Source organism: Onychostoma macrolepis, chromosome 11, assembly GCF_012432095.1.
Source record: "Onychostoma macrolepis isolate SWU-2019 chromosome 11, ASM1243209v1, whole genome shotgun sequence".
NCBI lineage: Eukaryota > Metazoa > Chordata > Actinopteri > Cypriniformes > Cyprinidae > Onychostoma > Onychostoma macrolepis.
In genome coordinates, this window is record NC_081165.1 from 5556360 (window position 1) to 5566359 (window position 10000).

The 10000-nt window shown below is 51.5% G+C and overlaps 8 non-coding genes across 8 annotated transcripts; all 8 read right to left on the reverse strand.

Moving 5' to 3' along the window:
* Window positions 1-806: 806 nt before the first annotated feature.
* trnar-acg (transfer RNA arginine (anticodon ACG)) lies at window positions 807-879 on the reverse strand. The gene has a single exon. It is a non-coding gene; the product is annotated as a tRNA-Arg (tRNA).
* Window positions 880-2229: 1350 nt separating this feature from the next.
* On the reverse strand, window positions 2230-2303 carry trnar-acg (transfer RNA arginine (anticodon ACG)). Its single transcript has one exon. It is a non-coding gene; the product is annotated as a tRNA-Arg (tRNA).
* A 1278-nt stretch (window positions 2304-3581) lies between these two features.
* trnar-acg (transfer RNA arginine (anticodon ACG)) lies at window positions 3582-3654 on the reverse strand. The gene has a single exon. It is a non-coding gene; the product is annotated as a tRNA-Arg (tRNA).
* Window positions 3655-6599: 2945 nt separating this feature from the next.
* On the reverse strand, window positions 6600-6672 carry trnar-acg (transfer RNA arginine (anticodon ACG)). Its single transcript has one exon. It is a non-coding gene; the product is annotated as a tRNA-Arg (tRNA).
* Window positions 6673-7445: 773 nt separating this feature from the next.
* Window positions 7446-7532, reverse strand: trnay-gua (transfer RNA tyrosine (anticodon GUA)). Its single transcript is given in 2 exon segments — window positions 7446-7481; window positions 7496-7532. It is a non-coding gene; the product is annotated as a tRNA-Tyr (tRNA).
* A 1115-nt stretch (window positions 7533-8647) lies between these two features.
* trnar-acg (transfer RNA arginine (anticodon ACG)) lies at window positions 8648-8721 on the reverse strand. The gene has a single exon. It is a non-coding gene; the product is annotated as a tRNA-Arg (tRNA).
* A 284-nt stretch (window positions 8722-9005) lies between these two features.
* On the reverse strand, window positions 9006-9092 carry trnay-gua (transfer RNA tyrosine (anticodon GUA)). Its single transcript is given in 2 exon segments — window positions 9006-9041; window positions 9056-9092. It is a non-coding gene; the product is annotated as a tRNA-Tyr (tRNA).
* A 402-nt stretch (window positions 9093-9494) lies between these two features.
* trnay-gua (transfer RNA tyrosine (anticodon GUA)) lies at window positions 9495-9581 on the reverse strand. Its single transcript is given in 2 exon segments — window positions 9495-9530; window positions 9545-9581. It is a non-coding gene; the product is annotated as a tRNA-Tyr (tRNA).
* Between the last annotated feature and the right edge of the window lie 419 nt (window positions 9582-10000).

Below are 10000 nucleotides of genomic sequence, written 5' to 3' on the forward strand. Positions count from 1 at the left end.
CCGCCTACCAGCTGAGCTATCGAAGGGACAGAGCAAGGATCGAACCTATCAGGTTTCTGTAGCTCAATAGCTGCCCAAAAAGCTTGCGCCGTGGTAAGACACGCTTTCCGTTAGAGGAGGAAGCAAAGAGGAGCCTGCTTTCCCATGCCAAGAGTCGAACCAGGGCAGCCTGGGAGAAAACCAGTAATCCTGAGCAGCTAGACCGAGGCCTGTATTGTTATTTGTTGTTCTCATGCTATCAAGAGAGGCATGCGACCAGCCTTTCCTATTAGTGTAGTGGATAGGATTCGACGCCTCACCGCCGCTGCCCGGGTTCGATTCGGTCAGGGAATGTTCTTTTGCTTTCCGACGGCGGACCGTGAAATCAAGCTCTGCTTATTGTTTGAGAAGCCAGGCCCAAAACCTGGTGGGCACGCGTAAAATGCCCTCCTTCGAGCCGGAGTCGAACCCGGCCGCCTGGGTGAAAACCAGGAATCCTGACCGCTAGACCATATGGGAACTGCTGAGAATGAGGCATGGGCTTCTGGGTCACTTTTCATGTGTGTGGCCGGTGTGAGGCCAGGGTTGTGTAGCGACCTATGCCTTTTGATGTCTGACTTTATCAATGTGAGATTAATTTAGCAAGACGAGAATTGCCCAAAGGGATCCTGTGATCGCTGAACAGATACAGTAAACTGGTCGTTAAAGTCCCTTTCAGGTGAAAATACACATCAAGCATTATAAAGCATACTTGGTATTGCATGGTAACCGTTATCTTGAGGAAAAACAGACTATCGTCGGTCTGTCAAGGTACTAAAATGAGAAATCGAGCCAGCCAGGAGTCGAACCTAGAATCTTCTGATCCGTAGTCAGACGCGTTATCCATTGCGCCACTGGCCCACCGGTCAGAGGTTCTCGTGCTTGCACCAGTCTAGTCCGATTTGGACGTGAAAGAGGCCTGTATTGTTATTTGTTGTTCTCATGATATCAAGAGAGAGGCATGCGACCAGCCTTTCCCTATTAGTGTAGTGGATAGGATTCGACGCTCTCACCGCCGCGGCCCGGGTTCGAATCCCGGTCACGGAATGCTCTTTTGCTTTCCGGCGGTGGACCGTGAAATCAAGCTCTGCTTATTGTTTGAGAAGCCAGGCCCAAAACCTGGTGGGCACGCGTAAAATGCCATCCTTCGAGCTGGAGTCGAACCAGCGACCTAAGGATTTCCAACACTCCTTCTACAGTCCTCCGCCTACCAGCTGAGCTATCGAAGGGACAGAGCAAGGATCGAACCTATCAGGTTTCTGTAGCTCAATAGCTGCCCAAAAAAGCTTCCGCCGCAGTAAGACATGCTGGCCGGTCGAGAAGGGAAGCAAACACAAGCCTGCTTTCCCATGCCAAGAGTCGAACCAGGGCAGCCTGGGAGAAAACCAGTAATCCTGAACGCTAGACCGAGGCCTGTATTGTTATTTGTTGTTCTCATGATATCAAGAGAGGCATGCGACCAGCCTTTCCCTATTAGTGTAGTGGATAGGATTCGACGCTCTCACCGCCGCGGCCCGGGTTCGAATCCCGGTCACGGAATGCTCTTTTTTGCTTTCCGGCGGTGGACCGTGAAATCAAGCTCTGCTTATTGTTTGAGAAGCCAGGCCCAAAACCTGGTGGGCACGCGTAAAATGCCTCCTTCGAGCTGAGTCGAACCAGCGACCTAAGGATTTCCAACACTCCTCCTACAGTCCTCCGCCTACCAGCTGAGCTATCAAGGGACAGAGCAAGGGATCGAACCTATCAGGTTTCTGTAGCTCAATAGCTGCCCAAAAAGCTTGCGCCGTAGTAAGACACGCTTTCCGTTAGAGGAGGGAAGCAAAGAGAGCCTGCTTTCCCATGCCAAGAGTCGAACCAGGGCAGCCTGGGAGAAAACCAGTAATCCTGACCGCTAGACCATATGGGAACTGCTGAGAATGAGGCATGGGCTTCTGGGTCACTTTTCATGTGTGTGGCGGTGTGAGGCCAGGGTTGTGTAGCGACCTATGCCTTTTGATGTCTGACTTTATCAATGTGAGATTAATTTAGCAAGACGAGAATTGCCCAAAGGGATCCTGTGATCGCTGAACAGATACAGTAAACTGGTCGTTAAAGTCCCTTTCAGGTGAAAATACACATCAAGCATTATAAAGCATACTTGGTATTGCATGGTAACCGTTATCTTGAGGAAAAACAGACTATCGCCGGTCTGTCAAGGTACTAAAATGAAATCGAGCCAGCCAGGAGTCGAACCTAGAATCTTCTGATCCGTAGTCAGACGCTGCTATCCATTGCGCCACTGGCCCACCGGTCAGAGGTTCTCGTGCTTGCACCAGTCTAGTCCGATTTGGACGTGAAAGAGGCCTGTATTGTTATTTGTTGTTCTCATGATATCAAGAGAGAGGCATGCGACCAGCCTTTCCCTATTAGTGTAGTGGATAGGATTCGGCGCTCTCACCGCCGCTGCCCGGGTTCGAATCCCGGTCACGGAATGCTCTTTTGCTTTCCGGTGGACCGTGAAATCAAGCTCTGCTTATTGTTTGAGAAGCCAGGCCCAAAACCTGGTGGGCACGCGTAAAATGCCCTCCTTCGAGCTGAGTCGAACCAGCGACCTAAGGATTTCAACACTCCTCCTACAGTCCTCCGCCTACCAGCTGAGCTATCAAGGGACAGAGCAAGGATCGAACCTATCAGGTTTCTGTAGCTCAATAGCTGCCCAAAAAGCTTCCGCCGCAGTAAGACATGCTGGCGGTCGAGAAGGAAGCAAACACAAGCCTGCTTTCCCATGCCAAGAGTCGAACCAGGGCAGCCTGGGAGAAAACCAGTAATCCTGAGCAGCTAGACCGAGGCCTGTATTGTTATTTGTTGTTCTCATGCTATCAAGAGAGGCATGCGACCAGCCTTTCCTATTAGTGTAGTGGATAGGATTCGACGCCTCACCGCCGCTGCCCGGGTTCGATTCGGTCAGGGAATGTTCTTTTGCTTTCCGACGGCGGACCGTGAAATCAAGCTCTGCTTGTTGTTTGAGAAGGCAGGCCCAAAAACAGCTGGGGGCTCCTACAGTCCTCCGCCTACCAGCTGAGCTATCAAGGGACAGAGCAAGGGATCGAACCTATCAGGTTTCTGTAGCTCAATAGCTGCCCAAAAAGCTTGCGCCGTAGTAAGACACGCTTTCCGTTAGAGGAGGGAAGCAAAGAGGAGCCTGCTTTCCCATACCGAGTCGAACCCGGCCGCCTGGGTGAAAACCAGGAATCCTGACCGCTAGACCATATGGGAACTGCTGAGAATGAGGCATGGGCTTCTGGGTCACTTTTCATGTGTGTGGCCGGTGTGAGGCCAGGGTTGTGTAGCGACCTATGCCTTTTGATGTCTGACTTTATCAATGTGAGATTAATTTAGCAAGACGAGAATTGCCCAAAGGGATCCTGTGATCGCTGAACAGATACAGTAAACTGGTCGTTAAAGTCCCTTTCAGGTGAAAATACACATCAAGCATTATAAAGCATACTTGGTATTGCATGGTAACCGTTATCTTGAGGAAAAACAGACTATCGTCGGTCTGTCAAGGTACTAAAATGAGAAATCGAGCCAGCCAGGAGTCGAACCTAGAATCTTCTGATCCGTAGTCAGACGCGTTATCCATTGCGCCACTGGCCCACGGTCAGAGGTTCTCGTGCTTGCACCAGTCTAGTCCGATTTGGACGTGAAAGAGGCCTGTATTGTTATTTGTTGTTCTCATGATATCAAGAGAGGCATGCGACCAGCCTTTCCTATTAGTGTAGTGGATAGGATTCGACGCTCTCACCGCCGCTGCCCGGGTTCGAATCCCGGTCACGGAATGCTCTTTTGCTTTCCGGTGGACCGTGAAATCAAGCTCTGCTTGTTGTTTGAGAAGGCAGGCCCAAAAACAGCTGGGGCTCCTACAGTCCTCCGCCTACCAGCTGAGCTATCGAAGGGACAGAGCAAGTGGATCGAACCTATCAGGTTTCTGTAGCTCAATAGCTGCCCAAAAAGCTTCCGCCGCAGTAAGACATGCTGGCCGGTCGAGAAGGAAGCAAACACAAGCCTGCTTTCCCATGCCAAGAGTCGAACCAGGGCAGCCTGGGAGAAAACCAGTAATCCTGAGCAGCTAGACCGAGGCCTGTATTGTTACCGTTGTTCTCGTGCTATCAAGCGGCAAGCAGCCTTTCCCTGGTGGTCTAGTGGTTAGGATTCGCGCTCTCACCGCCGCGGCCGGGTTCGAATCCCGGTCACGGAATGCTCTTTTGCTTTCCGACGGCGGACCGTGAAATCAAGCTCTGCTTGTTGTTTGAGAAGGCAGGCCCAAAAACAGCTGGGGCTCCTACAGTCCTCCGCCTACCAGCTGAGCTATCGAAGGGACAGAGCAAGGATCGAACCTATCAGGTTTCTGTAGCTCAATAGCTGCCCAAAAAGCTTGCGCCGTAGTAAGACACGCTTTCCGTTAGAGGAGGGAAGCAAAGAGGAGCCTGCTTTCCCATGCCAAGAGTCGAACCAGGGCAGCCTGGGAGAAAACCAGTAATCCTGAACGCTAGACCGAGGCCTGTATTGTTATTTGTTGTTCTCATGATATCAAGAGAGGCATGCGACCAGCCTTTCATTATTAGTGTAGTGGATAGGATTCGACGCTCTCACCGCCGCTGCCCGGGTTCGATTCGGTCAGGGAATGTTCTTTTGCTTTCCGGTGGACCGTGAAATCAAGCTCTGCTTGTTGTTTGAGAAGGCAGGCCCAAAAACAGCTGGGGCTCCTACAGTCCTCCGCTCTACCAGCTGAGCTATCAAGGGACAGAGCAAGTGGATCGAACCTATCAGGTTTCTGTAGCTCAATAGCTGCCCAAAAAGCTTGCGCCGTAGTAAGACACGCCTGCTAGAGGAGGGAAGCAAAGAGAGCCTGCTTTCCCATGCCAAGAGTCGAACCAGCGACCTAAGGATTTCAACACTCCTCCTACAGTCCTCCGCTCTACCAGCTGAGCTATCGAAGGGACAGAGCAAGGATCGAACCTATCAGGTTTCTGTAGCTCAATAGCTGCCCAAAAAGCTTCCGCCGCAGTAAGACGTGCTGGCCGGTCGAGGAGGGAAGCAAAGAGGAGCCTGCTTTCCCATGCCAAGAGTCGAACCAGGGCAGCCTGGGAGAAAACCAGTAATCCTGAACGCTAGACCGAGGCCTGTATTGTTGTTGTTGTTCTCATGATATCAAGAGAGGCATGCGACCAGCCTTTCATTATTAGTGTAGTGGATAGGATTCGGCGCTCTCACCGCCGCTGCCCGGGTTCGATTCGGTCAGGAATGTTCTTTTGCTTTCCGGCGGTGGACCGTGAAATCAAGCTCTGCTTGTTGTTTGAGAAGGCAGGCCCAAAAACAGCTGGGGCTCCTACAGTCCTCCGCTCTACCAGCTGAGCTATCAAGGGACAGAGCAAGTGGATCGAACCTATCAGGTTTCTGTAGCTCAATAGCTGCCCAAAAAGCTTGCGCCGTAGTAAGACACGCCTGCTAGAGGAGGGAAGCAAAGAGAGCCTGCTTTCCCATGCCAAGAGTCGAACCAGCGACCTAAGGATTTCCAACACTCCTCCTACAGTCCTCCGCTCTACCAGCTGAGCTATCGAAGGGACAGAGCAAGGATCGAACCTATCAGGTTTCTGTAGCTCAATAGCTGCCCAAAAAGCTTCCGCCGCAGTAAGACGTGCTGGCCGGTCGAGAAGGAAGCAAACACAAGCCTGCTTTCCCATGCCAAGAGTCGAACCAGGGCAGCCTGGGAGAAAACCAGTAATCCTGAGCAGCTAGACCGAGGCCTGTATTGTTATTTGTTGTTCTCATGCTATCAAGAGAGAGGCATGCGACCAGCCTTTCCCTATTAGTGTAGTGGATAGGATTCGACGCTCTCACCGCCGCGGCCGGGTTCGATTCGGTCAGGGAATGTTCTTTTGCTTTCCGGTGGACCGTGAAATCAAGCTCTGCTTATTGTTTGAGAAGCCAGGCCCAAAACCTGGTGGGCACGCGTAAAATGCCATCCTTCGAGCTGGAGTCGAACCAGCGACCTAAGGATTTCCAACACTCCTTCTACAGTCCTCCGCCTACCAGCTGAGCTATCGAAGGGACAGAGCAAGGGATCGAACCTATCAGGTTTCTGTAGCTCAATAGCTGCCCAAAAAGCTTGCGCCGTAGTAAGACACGCTTTCCGTTAGAGGAGGGAAGCAAAGAGAGCCTGCTTTCCCATACCGAGTCAAACCCGGGCCGCCTGGGTGAAAACCAGGAATCCTGACCGCTAGACCATATGGGAACTGCTGAGAATGAGGCATGGGCTTCTGGGTCACTTTTCATGTGTGTGGCGGTGTGAGGCCAGGGTTGTGTAGCGACCTATGCCTTTTGATGTCTGACTTTATCAATGTGAGATTAATTTAGCAAGGCGAGAATTGCCCAAAGGGATCCTGTGATCGCTGAACAGATACAGTAAACTGGTCGTTAAAGTCCCTTTCAGGTGAAAATACACATCAAGCATTATAAAGCATACTTGGTATTGCATGGTAACCGTTATCTTGAGGAAAAACAGACTATCGTCGGTCTGTCAAGGTACTAAAATGAGAAATCGAGCCAGCCAGGAGTCGAACCTAGAATCTTCTGATCCGTAGTCAGACGCGTTATCCATTGCGCCACTGGCCCACCGGTCAGAGGTTCTCGTGCTTGCACCAGTCTAGTCCGATTTGGACGTGAAAGAGGCCTGTATTGTTATTTGTTGTTCTCATGATATCAAGAGAGGCATGCGACCAGCCTTTCCTATTAGTGTAGTGGATAGGATTCGACGCCTCACCGCCGCGGCCCGGGTTCGAATCCCGGTCACGGAATGCTCTTTTTTGCTTTCCGGCGGTGGACCGTGAAATCAAGCTCTGCTTATTGTTTGAGAAGCCAGGCCCAAAACCTGGTGGGCACGCGTAAAATGCCCTCCTTCGAGCTAGAGTCGAACCAGCGACCTAAGGATTTCCAACACTCCTCCTACAGTCCTCCGCTCTACCAGCTGAGCTATCAAGGGACAGAGCAAGTGGATCGAACCTATCAGGTTTCTGTAGCTCAATAGCTGCCCAAAAAAGCTTCCGCCGCAGTAAGACGTGCTGGCCGGTCGAGAAGGGAAGCAAACACAAGCCTGCTTTCCCATGCCAAGAGTCGAACCAGGGCAGCCTGGGAGAAAACCAGTAATCCTGAACGCTAGACCGAGGCCTGTATTGTTATTTGTTGTTCTCATGCTATCAAGAGAGGCATGCGACCAGCCTTTCCTATTAGTGTAGTGGATAGGATTCGACGCCTCACCGCCGCTGCCCGGGTTCGATTCCCGGTCACGGAATGCTCTTTTTGCTTTCCGGCGGTGGACCGTGAAATCAAGCTCTGCTTATTGTTTGAGAAGCCAGGCCCAAAACCTGGTGGGCACGCGTAAAATGCCCTCCTTCGAGCTGGAGTCGAACCAGCGACCTAAGGATTTCCAACACTCCTCCTACAGTCCTCCGCTCTACCAGCTGAGCTATCAAGGGACAGAGCAAGTGGATCGAACCTATCAGGTTTCTGTAGCTCAATAGCTGCCCAAAAAAGCTTCCGCCGCAGTAAGACGTGCTGGCCGGTCGAGAAGGGAAGCAAACACAAGCCTGCTTTCCCATGCCAAGAGTCGAACCAGGGCAGCCTGGGAGAAAACCAGTAATCCTGAACGCTAGACCGAGGCCTGTATTGTTATTTGTTGTTCTCATGCTATCAAGAGAGGCATGCGACCAGCCTTTCCTATTAGTGTAGTGGATAGGATTCGACGCTCTCACCGCTGCCCGGGTTCGATTCGGTCAGGGAATGTTCTTTTGCTTTCCGACGGCGGACCGTGAAATCAAGCTCTGCTTGTTGTTTGAGAAGGCAGGCCCAAAAACAGCTGGGGCTCCTACAGTCCTCCGCTCTTCCAGCTAAGCCATCGAAGGGACAGAGCAAGGGATCGAACCTATCAGGTTTCTGTAGCTCAATAGCTGCCCAAAAAGCTTCCGCCGCAGTAAGACGTGCTGGCCGGTCGAGAAGGAAGCAAACACAAGCCTGCTTTCCCATGCCAAGAGTCGAACCAGCGACCTAAGGATTTCCAACACTCCTTCTACAGTCCTCCGCCTACCAGCTGAGCTATCGAAGGGACAGAGCAAGGATCGAACCTATCAGGTTTCTGTAGCTCAATAGCTGCCCAAAAAGCTTGCGCCGTAGTAAGACACGCCTGCTAGAGGAGGGAAGCAAAGAGAGCCTGCTTTCCCATACCGAGTCAAACCCGGGCCGCCTGGGTGAAAACCAGGAATCCTGACCGCTAGACCATATGGGAACTGCTGAGAATGAGGCATGGGCTTCTGGGTCACTTTTCATGTGTGTGGCGGTGTGAGGCCAGGGTTGTGTAGCGACCTATGCCTTTTGATGTCTGACTTTATCAATGTGAGATTAATTTAGCAAGACGAGAATTGCCCAAAGGGATCCTGTGATCGCTGAACAGATACAGTAAACTGGTCGTTAAAGTCCCTTTCAGGTGAAAATACACACATCAAGCATTATAAAGCATACTTGGTATTGCATGGTAACCGTTATCTTGAGGAAAAACAGACTATCGTCGGTCTGTCAAGGTACTAAAATGAGAAATCGAGCCAGCCAGGAGTCGAACCTAGAATCTTCTGATCCGTAGTCAGACGCTGCTATCCATTGCGCCACTGGCCCACCGGTCAGAGGTTCTCGTGCTTGCACCAGTCTAGTCCGATTTGGACGTGAAAGAGGCCTGTATTGTTATTTGTTGTTCTCATGATATCAAGAGAGAGGCATGCGACCAGCCTTTCCCTATTAGTGTAGTGGATAGGATTCGACGCTCTCAGCGCCGCGGCCCGGGTTCGAATCCCGGTCACGGAATGCTCTTTTTTGCTTTCCGGCGGTGGACCGTGAAATCAAGCTCTGCTTATTGTTTGAGAAGCCAGGCCCAAAACCTGGTGGGCACGCGTAAAATGCCATCCTTCGAGCTGGAGTCGAACCAGCGACCTAAGGATTTCCAACACTCCTCCTACAGTCCTCCGCTCTACCAGCTGAGCTATCGAAGGGACAGAGCAAGGGGATCGAACCTATCAGGTTTCTGTAGCTCAATAGCTGCCCAAAATAGCTTCCGCCGCAGTAAGACATGCTGGCGGTCGAGAAGGAAGCAAACACAAGCCTGCTTTCCCATGCCAAGAGTCGAACCAGGGCAGCCTGGGAGAAAACCAGTAATCCTGAACGCTAGACCGAGGCCTGTATTGTTATTTGTTGTTCTCATGATATCAAGAGAGGCATGCGACCAGCCTTTCCCTATTAGTGTAGTGGATAGGATTCGGCGCTCTCACCGCCGCTGCCCGGGTTCGATTCGGTCAGGAATGTTCTTTTGCTTTCGACGGCGGACCGTGAAATCAAGCTCTGCTTATTGTTTGAGAAGCCAGGCCCAAAACCTGGTGGGCACGCGTAAAATGCCATCCTTCGAGCTGGAGTCGAACCAGCGACCTAAGGATTTCCAACACTCCTCCTACAGTCCTCCGCTCTACCAGCTGAGCTATCAAGGGACAGAGCAAGGATCGAACCTATCAGGTTTCTGTAGCTCAATAGCTGCCCAAAAAGCTTGCGCCGTGGTAAGACACGCTTTCCGTTAGAGGAGGAAGCAAAGAGGAGCCTGCTTTCCCATACCGAGTCGAACCCGGCCGCCTGGGTGAAAACCAGGAATCCTGACCGCTAGACCATATGGGAACTGCTGAGAATGAGGCATGGGCTTCTGGGTCACTTTTCATGTGTGTGGCGGTGTGAGGCCAGGGTTGTGTAGCGACCTATGCCTTTTGATGTCTGACTTTATCAATGTGAGATTAATTTAGCAAGACGAGAATTGCCCAAAGGGATCCTGTGATCGCTGAACAGATACAGTAAACTGGTCGTTAAAGTCCCTTTCAGGTGAAAATACACACATCAAGCATTATAAAGCATACTTGGT